Source organism: Capra hircus, chromosome 12 (assembly GCF_001704415.2).
Source record: "Capra hircus breed San Clemente chromosome 12, ASM170441v1, whole genome shotgun sequence".
Lineage (NCBI taxonomy): Eukaryota > Metazoa > Chordata > Mammalia > Artiodactyla > Bovidae > Capra > Capra hircus.
In genome coordinates this window covers 38662539-38676476 of record NC_030819.1, presented here as the reverse complement: position 1 = coordinate 38676476, position 13938 = coordinate 38662539, and the positions used below count along the sequence as shown (strand labels likewise).

At 38.6% G+C, this 13938-nt stretch overlaps 1 protein-coding gene across 2 annotated transcripts in view; it reads left to right on the top strand.

The window, feature by feature from the left end:
* Positions 1-13938, top strand: part of PIBF1 (progesterone immunomodulatory binding factor 1) — a 229464-nt gene that overhangs the window by 202664 nt on the left and 12862 nt on the right. The window lies entirely within an intron of this gene.

Here is a 13938-nt window from a genome sequence, read left to right as displayed (position 1 = left end):
TAAAATCTCTTTCCCACAACTTTAGAAATATTTGTATTAATATTCCTACCACTATATATCATCGGAGAAGGCAATGGCACCCCACTCCAGTACTCTTGCCTGGAAAATCCCATGGATGGAGGAGCCTGGTGGGCTGCAGTCCATGGGGTCGCTAAGAGTCGGACACGACTGAGCGACTTCACTTTCACTTTTCACTTTCATGCATTGGAGAAGGAAATGGCAACCCACTCCAGTATTCTTGCCTGGGGAATCCCAGGGACGGGGGAGCCTGGTGGGCTGCCGTCTATGGGGTTGCACAGAGTCGGACACGACTGAAGCAACTTAGCAGCAGCATAGATCGTAATTACACATGTGTCTTGCCAATGAAGCACCTAGTTTTTCTTTGTGTATTAGCCTTTAGCACAGTATTTAGCACATAGTAAGTATTCAGTTGGGCTTCCCAGATTCAGTGGCTCAGTGGTAAAGAATCTTCCTGCCAGTGCAGAAGATATGGGTTCAGTCCCTGGGTGGAGAAGATCCCCTGGAGGAGGAAATGGCCACCCATCCCAGTATCCTTGCCTGGAGAATTCCATGGACAGGGGAGCCTGGTGGGCTGTAGTGCATGGGGTCGCAAAGAGTCAGGCATGACTGCGCAACTGAACATACACACACTCATGTCCAAGTATTCAATTAAATGTTTGTTAAACTGTAATCTTTTTCAGTCTTCAATAATAATTTCACTGAGTAAATGTGAGTGAAAGTCACTCGGTCATGTCCAAATCTTTGCAACCCCATGGACTATAGTCCATGGAATTCTCCAGGCCAGAATACCGGAGTGGGTAGCCTTTCCCTTCTCCAGGAATAATTTCGCTAGAAGCTGTCAAATTGAGGGCTTTAGAAACCAACCTTTAATATATTCACGTGCTCCCCCCTCATACATATATATTTGTGGAATATAATACATCTGTTTCTAAAACCTGAACTTCAGACTTCCCTGGTGGGCCAGTGGTTAGGAATATGGCTGTCAGGACAGAGGATGTGGGTTCGAAGATGCGTGGTGTGTTAAGATTCCATGTACCGTGGAGCAGCTGGGCCCTTGCGCCACAACTGCTGAGCCCAAATGCCCTAGAGCTTGTGCTCCACAACATGAGAAGCCCGTCTACCACCACTAGAGAGGAGCCCCCGTGAGCCACAACTAGAGAAAGCCCACCAGCACCAATGAAGACCAAGCACAGCCAAAAATAAATAAAATTAAAAAAAATAAAACGAGCTTCTTCTACCCTTTCACCCAGTGCTTCTGTCAATAATCTCTCTCAAGGTCCACAAGCATTTCAGTTAGTATTTAACCAGAACTTAACCAACCACTTCTTAGTAAGTGCCTAGAATGTGCAAGGCCTCACACTTGCCTGAATGTTGGCCTAACTCCCACGGTTCCAGATAACTTGCCTCTTACTGTGATGTGTGTCACTTAAAAAAAAAAAAAAAAAAAACCCTGCAGTTAGCCAGGTTTCTGCAAAATGAAGTCACGGTATAATTATCATTCTTTTATGGTATGTTTATGTTCCAGGACTAACTCCTATGTTCTTTGTGATTTCTCGGAAAGTTTCAGGGACGTTTCGGCATCACAAGTGCCCCTGAGGCAATCCACTTCATAAAGGGCTCAAACAAATTACATATTTCTATATGTGTGTCATTCTTTTTGGTTCATACTTAACTATTTTGAAATTTCCTTAAGAATACCTTTTTACATGTTTTTCTTAGACACCTATGTAGTTAAATTTTACAGTCAGAACAGTCATCATGACTTAAAAAAATACTGTGTGGGTAAGTTAATTTTTCTTTAAATGAAGATGTAATTATTTCTCAGATTGATACACTTCTCATCATAGTGTGCTCTTCAAGTTCAAATTTGTTTTTGATTTCCTAGATGTAAAAGAGTGTTTTAAAGGTAATTATTGTAGTGGAAAGCTAAAACGTATATAGTATAAGTCATATTTTCCCTATAAAATTTGAAAATGCTTATTTTTTCCACACAAGGGTATGTGAATTTAAGTCTGAGGAAATACAGAGAGTAAAATATTGCAAAAAATACTCATTGCAAGTGTTGGATTTAAATAGACTTGAAGTATGACTAAACTAAACCTACTATGTAAAAGTGTAATAATATAACTTCTTCCTACCAAAATATTTTAATTGTTTTCAGCCCAATTATGTTATAACTAAAATATCCAAAGAGCCCTGTGACGGCCTTATACCCACTTGACAGAAGCAGCAACTGAATGTTTCCTCTCCTCAATTTTGAATTGCCTAAAGACACACAGTTTTTGTTTAAGGTTATACTCTGTAGACCTCCATGTTTATGTGGACTTGCACTAAACTTAACGGAACTAGGTCAGATTATTTTGATTTTCTTAAGTACCTTGGCTTCTTTTTTAATCTTTTCATCATCAGGTTTAAAATTACAAATACCCCTGTTGTGTCCTGCAGGTAAAATTCTGTCTTGGGTGAAACATTCTATCTCATCATAGAAATACCTTATTTGTGTACATATGCCCTTTTAACAGCTTTTGCATCATACTTTCACATCTATTATGTATCACATAGACCTTTCATTTTCCCATTTTAGGTTTGTTTTGTTTTGTTTTTTTTAAAGAATGAAATGTGTATTTTTCCCACTACATTTTAGAAGTTTGGTATGTTTCCTTTTAAATAGTAAGTACACTTCTCTGACCTTTTTTTATCAGTAAGGAACAAGTGAATGACCTCTTGCTATCATTTCTAACCCTGTGTTTTTATGACTCTTAGGCTAGCAGCTGTTTATAACAAACTAAACAATTCTTGGGTATAAGGACACACACAAAACAAACTGCAAAGCTATTAAAATAAGTCTCTGGAAATATGTGTTGGCCAGGAGAGAACATTAACAGTGAAATGAGATGATTATGGTCTTCTTTGGCAGTATTTTAATTTAAACTTAGGACATCTATATCCTGTATCAAGTCGCTGACACTGAAGGAAGACTGGGAATATAACATGGAGAAGTTCGGGCACTAATGAGTCACACTCCAAACACCGAAGAGTCTCAAAGAGCCTGGAGTCTGAAATTAATGATGGAAATCAACAAGAATTTACATCAAAACCTACCAGATTATACTGAAATAATAAAAGCCAGAAAGACAACAGCTAGATGAATACTGGTACAGAAGGAAAAGCCAGGTACAAGACGACAAGTATACCAGAGGCAAGGCCGTTAAAAGTCCAAGGTGAAATTTGGTAATCAGATCGATGAAGGCATCTGCACAAACCAATCAGAACAGAATTGAGGTTCCCACACTTCTGTTTTCAGTCATCAGTAGCAGTAGCCTACTTCAGTGTGTAATAATGCTAGAACTCTACCTGCCTCACTGTTGAGGATGACCTTAAGATTATATCCAAGTTCAGGAAAGAATGTTGTTAGTGATTAGTTATGTCCCCTAGGCTATGACAGCACAATTGTGTCTCATTTACTAAATCCTTGAGCTCTCACTAAGCTTTCCATGGTAGATAAGAGTATGACTCCAGAAATATTTATCATCTGAAATGCATTAGAATAAGGAGTAGATAAGCCTTATTCTTCTCTGTTCTGGCCAGGACTTCATTCTGTTCTAGACTTAAAACTTTGAATACTTACCAGGAGGTAATCAGAGGAAAAGAATCAAGATGATAAAAGAATTCCATTCAGCCAAGAGAGATTAATGGATTTGGGGGTGTTTAGAGAAGAAAACTGAAGCTCCAATACTTTGGCCACCTGATGTGAAGAGCCACCTTATGGGAAAAGACCCTGATGCTGGGAAAGTTTGAGGGCAGGAGAAGGGGATGACAGATGGGCAGATGGACAGATGGTTGGATGGGCATCATTGACTCAATGGATATGAGTTTGAGCAAACTCCAGGAGATAGTGAAGGACAGGGAAGCCTGGCGTGCTGCAGTCCATGGGACCACAAAAAGTCGGTCACTACTGAGCAACTGAACAACAACAGGGTAGAAAAGATTTAGAGAGATACAAGAAATTCGAAGTAGGCATGTGAAAGAGGCAGAAATAGACTTGTGATACATCTCTCCAAAGGCTGGAATTAAAACCTAAGGGTAGACATTATATGGAGACATGTTTGGTTTGCTTTGTGTGGTTGCTATTGTTGCTTTGTTTTGTTTTGTATAGAGGTTAAATAACTTGAAGGTCCCTTCCAAACCTGAAATTGTGACTGTCAGAGGCCTTGATAGAGAGCATCTGCATTATTGTGTAAATAATGAATTCATTTGAATTCTAATTTGAATTGCTTTGAATTCATTTGAATCCTGATTTCATTTCTTAATAGCTAATGACTTTGGCTGTATTTCCTAAAATCTTCTAAACCTCAGTTTGTCTTGAAAATTGCAGTAATATCTACCTCTTGGTATTTATCAGAGGATTAAATTTTTTTTTTTCTATTTATTGGGTGTGTGCTGGGTCTTAGTTGCAGCACATGGGTTCTTTGATCTTTGTTTGGTATGCAGGATCTTTACTGGCAGCAGTGAGCTTTAGTTGCAGCATGCAAGATCTAGTTCCCTGACCAGGGATCAAACCCAGGCCCCCTGAATTGGGAACACAGAGTCTTACCCACTGACTACCAGGGAAATCCTGAAGATTAGATTTTTGTATAAAATACATAGTGCAAAGCCTGGAACATAGTAAATACTACATGAATATTAATTTGCCAGGCAAAAATCTGTTTTGTCTATTCTTTAGAGTGTAGCAGTATTAGCATTCAAGGTATATTTTACCTTCTTCAAAAGTTATATATTGAGTGAATTGAGAGAGTAGCATTGACATATATACAGTACCATGTGTAAAATGGATAGCTTGTGGGAAGCTGCTATGTAACAGAGGGAGCTCAGCTCCGTGTTCTATGAAGACTTAGAGGAGTGGGATTGGGGGCAGGGTGGGAGGGAGGCTCAAAAGGGAGGGGATATATATGCATACTTACATACACACTGATTCACATTATACAGCAGAAGCTAACACAACGTTGTAAAACAATTACACTCCAATAATAATAAACTTTTTGAATCATACATTGAGATGTGCTAAAAATCTGCTTTGATGATGATTTTAAATTATCTTTGGACACAGAGTATCAATAGATAACTTTATAATAATTTTGCATTTTCTTTTAAACTATTTTGTTAGATGTGATAATGATATATTTTTTTTAGTCCTTATCTGATAAAAATCTCTACTGAAATATTTACAAGTGAAATGATCTGAGGTCTGAAATCTGCTTTCAAATATTTCAAAATAACTGGAAAGGAAGTAGATAAAAACAGTGTTGACAGAACATTATGGCAGTTCCTCAGGTGATTAAACATGGAGTTACCATATGGCCCAGCAATTCCACAACTGGTTTTTTACTCGAGAAATGAAAACATGTCTACACAGAAACTTGTACATGAATGTTAGATGTTAACAGCATTATTCACAGCAACCAAAATGTGTAAACAACCCAAATGTCCACCAGCTGATGAATGGATTAAACAAAATGTGGGATAGCTGTACAATGAAATATTACTCAGTCATAAAAATAAATGAATTACTAGTAGATATATAACATCATGCACCTTGAAAACACCATGCTAAGTGAAAGAAGCTGGTCACAATGGATACACATGTTCCATTCATTTGAAATGCCTTGAACAAAGAAATCCACCGAAATAGAAAGTCAATTAGTGGTTGCTTGTGGCTGGTAAATTGAGGGCAGGGTGAGATAGTGGAGTGATTCCTAAAGGACTCAGGTTTCCTTCTGAAGTGATGAAAAAAAATTTTTTTTCATTTTATACTTTAAATGGATGACTATTATTGGCAAGAGAATTATATCTCAATAAAGCTGTTTTTAAGAAAAAACTATTTATTGCCAAAATGTTGATAATGGTTAAAGTTGAGCAGTAGAAAATGGGGACTAAAAGTTTCCAAAATAAAATGTTTAAATGCTCTTTCAGATGTAGTTTAAACCTCCAGTATAGATATGTACTAGGTTTAGAACAGTTCAGTTCAGTTCAGTTCAGTTCAGTTGCTCAGTCATGTCCAACTCTTTGCCACCCAATGGACTGCAGCACGCCAGGCTACCCTATCCATTATCAACTCCCAGAGTTTACTCAAACTCATGTCCATTGAGTCAGTGATGCCATCCAACCATCTCATCCTCTGTCCTCCCCTTCACTCCTGCCCTCAATCTTTCCCAGCATCAGAATCTTTTCAGCTGAGTCAGTTCTTTGTATCAGTGGCCAAAGTGTTGGAGTTTCATCTTCAACGTCAGTCCTTCCAATGAATATTCAGGACTGATTTCCTTTAAGATGGACTGGTTGGATCTCCTTGCAGTCCAAGGGACTCAAGACTCTTCTCCAACACCACAGTTCAAAAGCATCAGTTCTTCAGCGCTCAGCTTTCTTTATAGTCCTGCTGTCACATCCATGACTACTGGAAAAACCATAGCCTTGACTAGACGGACTTTGTTGGCAAAGTAATGTCTCTGCTTTTCAATATGCTGTCAGGGTTGGTCATAACTTTTCTTCCAAGGAGCAAGTGTCTTTTAATTTCATGGCTGCAGTCACCATCTGCAGTGATTTTGGAGCCCAAAAAATAAAGACTGACACTGTTTCCACTGTTTCCCCATCTATTTGCCATGCAGTGATGGGACCTGATGCCATAATCTTAGTCTTCTGAATATTGAGTTTTAAGCCAACCTTTTCACTGTCCTCTTTCACTTTCATCAAGAGGCTCTTTAGTTCTTCACTTTCTGCCATAAGGGTGGTATCATCTGCATATCTAAGGTTATTGATATTTCTCCCAGCAATCTTGATTCCAGCTTGTGCTTCCTCCAACCAGTGTTTGTCATAATGTGTTATGCATATAAGTTAAATAAGCAGAGTGATAATATACAGCCTTGACATATTCCTTTCCCGATTTGGAACCAGTCTGTTGTTCCATGTCCAGTTCTAACTTGCCTCCTGACCTTCATACAGGTTTCTTAAGAAGCAGGTCTGGTGATCTGGTATTCCCATCTCTTTCAGAATTTTCCACAGTTTATTGTGATCCACACAGTCAAAGCTTTGGCATAGTCAATAAAACAGAAATAAATATTTTTCTGGAATTCTCTTGCTTTTTTGATGATCCAGTGGATGTTGGCAATTTGATCTCTGATTCCTCTGCCTTTTCTAAAACCAGCTTGAATATCAGGAAGTTCACAGTTCACGTATTGCTGAAGCCTGTCTTGGAGAACTTTGAGCATTACTTTACTAGCATGTGAGATGAGTGCAATTGTGCGGTAGTTTGAGCATTCTTTGGTATTCCCTTTCTTTGGGATGGAATGAAAACTGACCAATCCTGTGGCCACTGCTGAGTTTTCCAAATTTGCTGGCATATTGAGTGCAGCACTTTCACAGCATCAACTTTTAGGATTTGAAATAGCTCAAGTGGAATTCCATCACCTCCACTAGCTTTGTTCATAGTGATGCTTCCTAAGGCCGAGGTTTTCTGGCTCTAGGTGAGTGATCACACCATCTTGATTATCTGGGTCATGAAGATCTTTTTTGTATAGTTCTTCTGTGTATTCTTGCCACCTCTTCTTAATATCTTCTGCTTCTTTTAGGTCCATACCATTTCTGTCCTTTTTTGTGCCCATCTTTGCATGAAATATTCCTTTGGTATCTCTAATTTTCTTGAAGAGCTCTCTAGTCTTTCCCATTCTATTGTATTCCTCTATTTATTTGCAATGATCACTGAGGAAGGCTTTCTTATCTCTCTTTGCTATTCTTTGGAACTCTGCATTCAAATGGATATATCTTTCCTTTTCTCCTTTGCTTTTCACTTCTTTTCACAGCTATTTGTCAGACCTCCTCAGACAGCCATTTCGCTTTTTTGCATTTCTTCTTCATGGGGATGGTCTTGATCCCTGTCTCCTGTACAGTGTCATGAGACTCTGTCCATAGTTCATCAGGCACTTTGTCCATCAGATCTAGTCCCTTAAATCTTTTTCTCACTTCCACTGTATAGTCGTAAGGGATTTGATTTAGGTCATACCTGAATGGTCTAGTGGTTTTGCCTACTTTCTTCAATTTCAGTCTGTATTTGGCAATAAGGAGTTCATGATCTGAGCCACAGTCAGCTCCCGGTCTTATTTTTGCTGACTGTATAGAGCTTTTCCATCTTTGGCTGTGAAGAATATAATCAATCTGATTTCGGTATTGACCATCTGGTGATGTCCATGTGTAGAGTGTTCTCTTGTGTTGTTGGAAGAAGGTGTTTGCTATGACCAGTGCGCTCTCTTGGCAAAATTCTATTAGCCTTTGCCCTGCTTCATTCTGTACTCCAAGGCCAAATTTGCCTGTTACTCCAGGTGTTTCTTGACTTCCTACTTTTTGCATGTCAGTCCCCTATAACGAAAAGACATCATTTTTGGGTGTTAGTCCTAAAAGGTCTTGTAGGTCTTCACAGAACCGTTCAACTTCAGCTTCTTCAGCATTACTGGTCGGGGCATAGACTTGGATTACCATGATATTGAATTGTTTGCCTTGGAAACGAACAGAGATCATTCTGTCATTTTTGAGTTTGCATCCATGTACTGCATTTCAAACTGTTCTGTTTTGGTTTAAAACCAGGTTGGTTTTTACCTCGGGTTAGCTCAGGTAAGAAGGATGCACAGAATGCTGACTTGACTGCCAGATACATTGTTATTCCTCTGAAGAGCACTTCAGTGTAACCTCCAGTGGAGCACATGTTTGCATTATACTTCTTAGAGCTATTTTCATCAAGAAATGCCATCTATGTGTCCCCTTGCCAACATCTTTGCAGAGTTTACAACATTCAGCCATTTATTGGCATCAACCGTGCAATACTCTTAAGCAGCTGCTCTGCAGTGGAGCTCTTTTAATATGCCACCCTCTATGCAAATAGTTTATACTAAATGACCAGGATATGTGCATTCACATTCAAGAGAGTAGTTTATCTCTTTTATAGAGTGTTTCTACAGTCATCATCTTCAATATCATCATCATCTGGAAGCTTCATAAGAATGTCCTTAACTCTTCCACTTTGAGGAGTAGAGTACTGCAATGTGGTTTTTATTGTTTTGTTTTATTTTTATTTTATCTTAAGTTACAATCATATAATTGGATGCAGTTCTACATTTGTTCATTTTAATGAATGGTTCCTTCATTCCTGAAGTTACGGTAATTTTCTTATGTATTTGATATACTAGAATTATAAGATATATCCTATTAGGTTTTTGTAGATCACTAGAAAACGTATCAGAACTAATCAATATTATTATCAGTCAGACTGTTACAGAAGAACGTTTAAAGGTCTCAAACAAGTGGTATAAGGAAAAGAGAATTGAGGCATGGTACTTTTGCTGTACTTGAATTTTAAAATGAATGAGTAATGATTCTATGATTTTTAAAAAGCAGAAATTAAAAGAAATATTTTGACAAATGACTTTCTAAATTAATGGAGCATTGCCAGGAATTGACTAGGACTGCCAAAAATAAGGGTCCCTGAATAAGATATTCTACATTTTGTAATTTTGGATAAGAGAGCCTACTTTCCATCTGAGGACCCTAGAGTGAAACCTGCTTGACAGATTTTCTTGTCCACATACCCAGCTATCTCATTCAGACGAATGGCCCATAGCAGCAAAAAGAAAACATTTAGTCTGTTTCTTCATTCATAAATTGGGACACACAACCAAAGGCTGACAGAAACTGGAAGAAAATTAATAGCACAAGAGAAAAAAAAAAAAGGCACAATAAACAGAGGGACTGACTCTTCTCCAGAGAAAACAAAAAAATTCTATGACAGAAAAGAACCTGCAAGGTTTTGTAATTAGTTTCTTCAGAAAGATTTGAGAAATTAGTATTTATAGAAAATAAGCAGTATATAGAAAAAGTTTCTGGTGTTTTCAAAAATTGCTGAAATCAAAATCATGAAGTTACTGTAAGTAAGTTAAAATGCCAGTAGAAGGATGTCAGGAAAAGTGAACAAACTCTCCTAAAACTTTGAAAAAGGTAAAAAGACAGAAATTTACCAGGAAAAGGTAAACAATATTGACAGTTCTGAGAGAAAGAAAATACTTACAAAGAAATCAGCATTAGCTTGGCATCATAGTTCCCAGAAATTTGACTTTAGAAAACAGAGAAGTAATACCAGCAGAGTTCTGAGGACGAGTACTTTACCAGAGCACCCCCTCATGAAATTACTAGATTGTTTGCCATCAAATGACAAAAAGAGAGAGAGAACAAGAAATAATGGAACCTGCCAAGATGTACAATAAAAGGAAATTTCAGAGTAACAATTTTGCATCAGTCTTAAGATCAGTCAGTACAAAATTGATTCCAGCAAACAGTATGATTAAGAAGCTAGATAATCTTAGGTAATATGGAAAAAAAGGCATTTCCATCAATGAGGAGAAAAAAGGCAGAAACTCTTTAAGAAGAAGGGGAGAGATCACTGTAAGAAAGTCAAGGTTGCTAATCTAAAATGGATAACCAACAAAGACCTACTGTATAGCACGTGGAACTCTGCTCAGCGTTGTGTGGCAGCCTGGATGGGAGGGGTGTCTGGGGGGAGATGGATGCATGTATATATATGGCGGCTGAGTCCCTTCGCTTTCACCTGAAACTATTACAACACTGTTTGTTAATTACCTATGTGTGTGTGCTAAGTCGCCTCAGTCGTGTTGTACTCTTTGCGACCCTATGGGCTGCAGCCTGCCAGGCTTCCCTGTCCTTCACCATCTCCCAGAGTTGGGTCAAACTCATATCCATTGAGTTGGTGATACCCTTAGACTCAGGAAAACTGCCCACCCTCACAATAGAAGACATGCAAAATAAACATACCCAAACACATATGAGACTGGCAAAGATCCAAAAAGGTGAGACAAGCATACACTTGATCAGTTTGGAAGCTGAAGCTTATTGAATCAGAGTAGATTTCCTAAGTTTACACAGTTAATAATCCTGTCCAGAGTAGGGGAGTCTTTGACTTCTAACCGAGTACTGAAATATTTCCACTACCTGTGCCTGGCTTTCTGTGTGCTCAGTCTCCAGTGGTGGTGTCAATACTATTTGATGTTAAGTGGAATTTTCTTTGTTCAAATTTACCATTGATATAAAAGAGATCATCTGTATGAAAACATAATAAAACTGCATCTTATTTTGGTGTCCATTGTAGCTGTGTATTATCCTAATAGGAATTTTGCAGAATTCTGTTGTTTTTTCAGTGTTCTTTACTTAGATTTCAGAAGCTGTGCTAACATTTAATGTTAGCACTATCAGATGAACAGCAGTAGTACTGTGACAGCACCCTCCGTTGGGGTTGTCCTCGTCTAAAAGTAAAAACCTGTGAATTTCCCTTCTGTCTCCTGACCAGCATCAGAAGTGATCTGTTACCTGTAACTGTTCCTATATGAGCAGCAGGTGAGGCCAAAGAGAAACAAAAGCATGACTTCCTCTTGGACTCTCAGGAGCCAAAGCCCTCTGCCTGGTACCCCCTCATCCCCTTTGTTTTCTCCCTCCTTATCCTCACCGTCTCCCCCTTCCCTCCCCTCAGAAGCTATGATTCCCTGGACCCTTTTTGTCTATAGAATAGTGTTAGATTGTACTGGAGGAAATTTTTTTCTTAATATTTTATCTCCATGCCAAGGTATAAAAGGTGTGACTAGTAAAAAGTTTCTTTCAGATAAAAAATGTTCCTTTGATAGGCTGAGAGACCATTATCTCCCCTCTCACTTCTATTTACTGCATGGTAACTAGAACAGGAGCTGAAATCTTCCGTAACAGCAGACATGTTTTACATTAAATCAGTGGTACACACACCACCATAGGGAAGCATATGAATGAAGTAGCATAGTCTCAAAAGCAATGAGTCCTCAAAAGGCTCAGATAGCAGGGACTTCCCTGATGGTTCAGTGGTTAAGAATCCACCTTGCAATGCAGGGGACAAGGGATCAATCCTTGGTCAGAGAACTAAGATCTCACATGCTGCAGAGCAACTAAGACAGGACACAGCCAAATAAATAATTTTTTAAATAGTATATCAGACTGGCAGTTTCTGAAGGTAGACACATCCTCATGTGCATTAGCCAAGCCAGCCCCATTCCTGCAGAAAAGAGGATTCTGGCATCGTTTCTTCTAGCTTCTCTCTTGGCCCTGTGAGTTATTAAGGCTCTGTGGCTTAAACTCAACAGCTCTGTTTTAAAATACCCACTCAAGCTAGATGGTTCTAAATAGAACTAATGACAGCCAGAAAAAAAAAAAAGGCCTGTAGGAACTTGCTCTGACACAGAGCTGAGGTCTATAAACAGATTAGTAGAAGGAAGCAGAACATTTTCTATCGCTGTAACTTTTGTGTCTTGGCACGAAGATGAAATAAAATCATAGGAGAAAATTACCTCCAACAAAGCCAACCACTGTTCTACAGAGAATAAGGTAAAGAAAAGTTTAGTCTGCCCTCTCTCCATATACTTGTGTTTGATCAAATCAATTTATTAATGAAGCATAAATATCCACTAGTTAGTGTGCAGTGCTAAAGGTTTGACTATGGGGAAAAGAAACAACAAAACAGACGTAGAAGAGAGAATGAGGAAAATTTTTGATCTGGGTTTTTCAAGTTCAGCTTAACTAATCCTTAGTTCAAACAATGACTGATAGACCTACTCAGGTTTTTGTTTGTAGAAGAGTGAGTATTATGTTTTGTTGTGTCTTTACTGAAGTATAGTCGGTTTACGATGTTTCAGGTGTAGGGCAGAGTGATTCTGATTCCCTGTGCTATACAAGTTGGTTCTTGATGTTGATCTGTTTTATATATAGCAGTCTGTATCTGTTAATCCCAAATTCCTGATTTATCCCTCCCCCCACTTTCCCTTTTGGTAACCATAAATTTCTTTTCTGTCTTTTAGTCCGGGAATAACATAGTTAAAGAAATCCTGAAGCTATATTAAACTTATTGTTTGAACTGCTGATTAATAGACAAGAAAAAAATTTTCAGACTTTTTCCTTTGCATCTTCATGCAAGATTTCAAAAAAGGCTGGTAGGATAGTTTAAGAGGTAGAAGAGAAAAAGTTAAGTGCCTAAATAATCTGTTTATCAAGTATGTGTAGAAAAGCTACAGGGGGACGTAGCTATGCCCATGACTCCCAAATCTGTTAAAATCACCTGGGGATCTTTAAAAATTTCAGAGCAAAGGCTACACCCCGGTTCAATTATCTCTCAGTCTCTGAGAGTGAAACACAGGCATCAGGGTCTTTTTTTTTTTAAGCTCAACAGGTGATTCCAATGTGCTGAAAAATTTGGGAAACACTAGACTATGGAATTGGAGAAGGCAATGGCACCCCACTCCAGTACTCTTGCCTGGCAAATCCCATGGACGGAGGAGCCTGGTAGGCTGTAGTCCATGGGGTCGCTAGGAGTCGGACACGACTGAGCGACTTGATTTTCACTTTTCACTTTGATGCATTGGAGAAGGCAGTGGCAACCCACTCCAGTGTTCTTGCCTGGAGAATCCCAGGGATAGGGGAGCCTGGTGGGCTGCCGTCTCTGAGGTCACACAGAGTCGGGCACGACTGAAGCGACGTAGCAGCAGCAGCAGGCTATGGAAAATATTTTTTTTGAAGTACAGTTGATTTATAATACTGTGTTTGTTCCAGTTGTACAGCAAAGTGATCCAGTTATACATGTATATTTTTTCAGAGTATTTTCCATCATAGGTTATTATAAGATATTGAATATAGTTCTCTGTGCTATACAGTAAGTCCTTGTTACTGATCTCCTTTATGTATAACAGGATAATACTATTGTTGTGTCTCTTAACCCCATACTCCCTATTTCTCCCTCCCCCTCTTTCCCCTTTGGAATGATATATTTATCTTTTAACAGTATTAACAACTATGAGA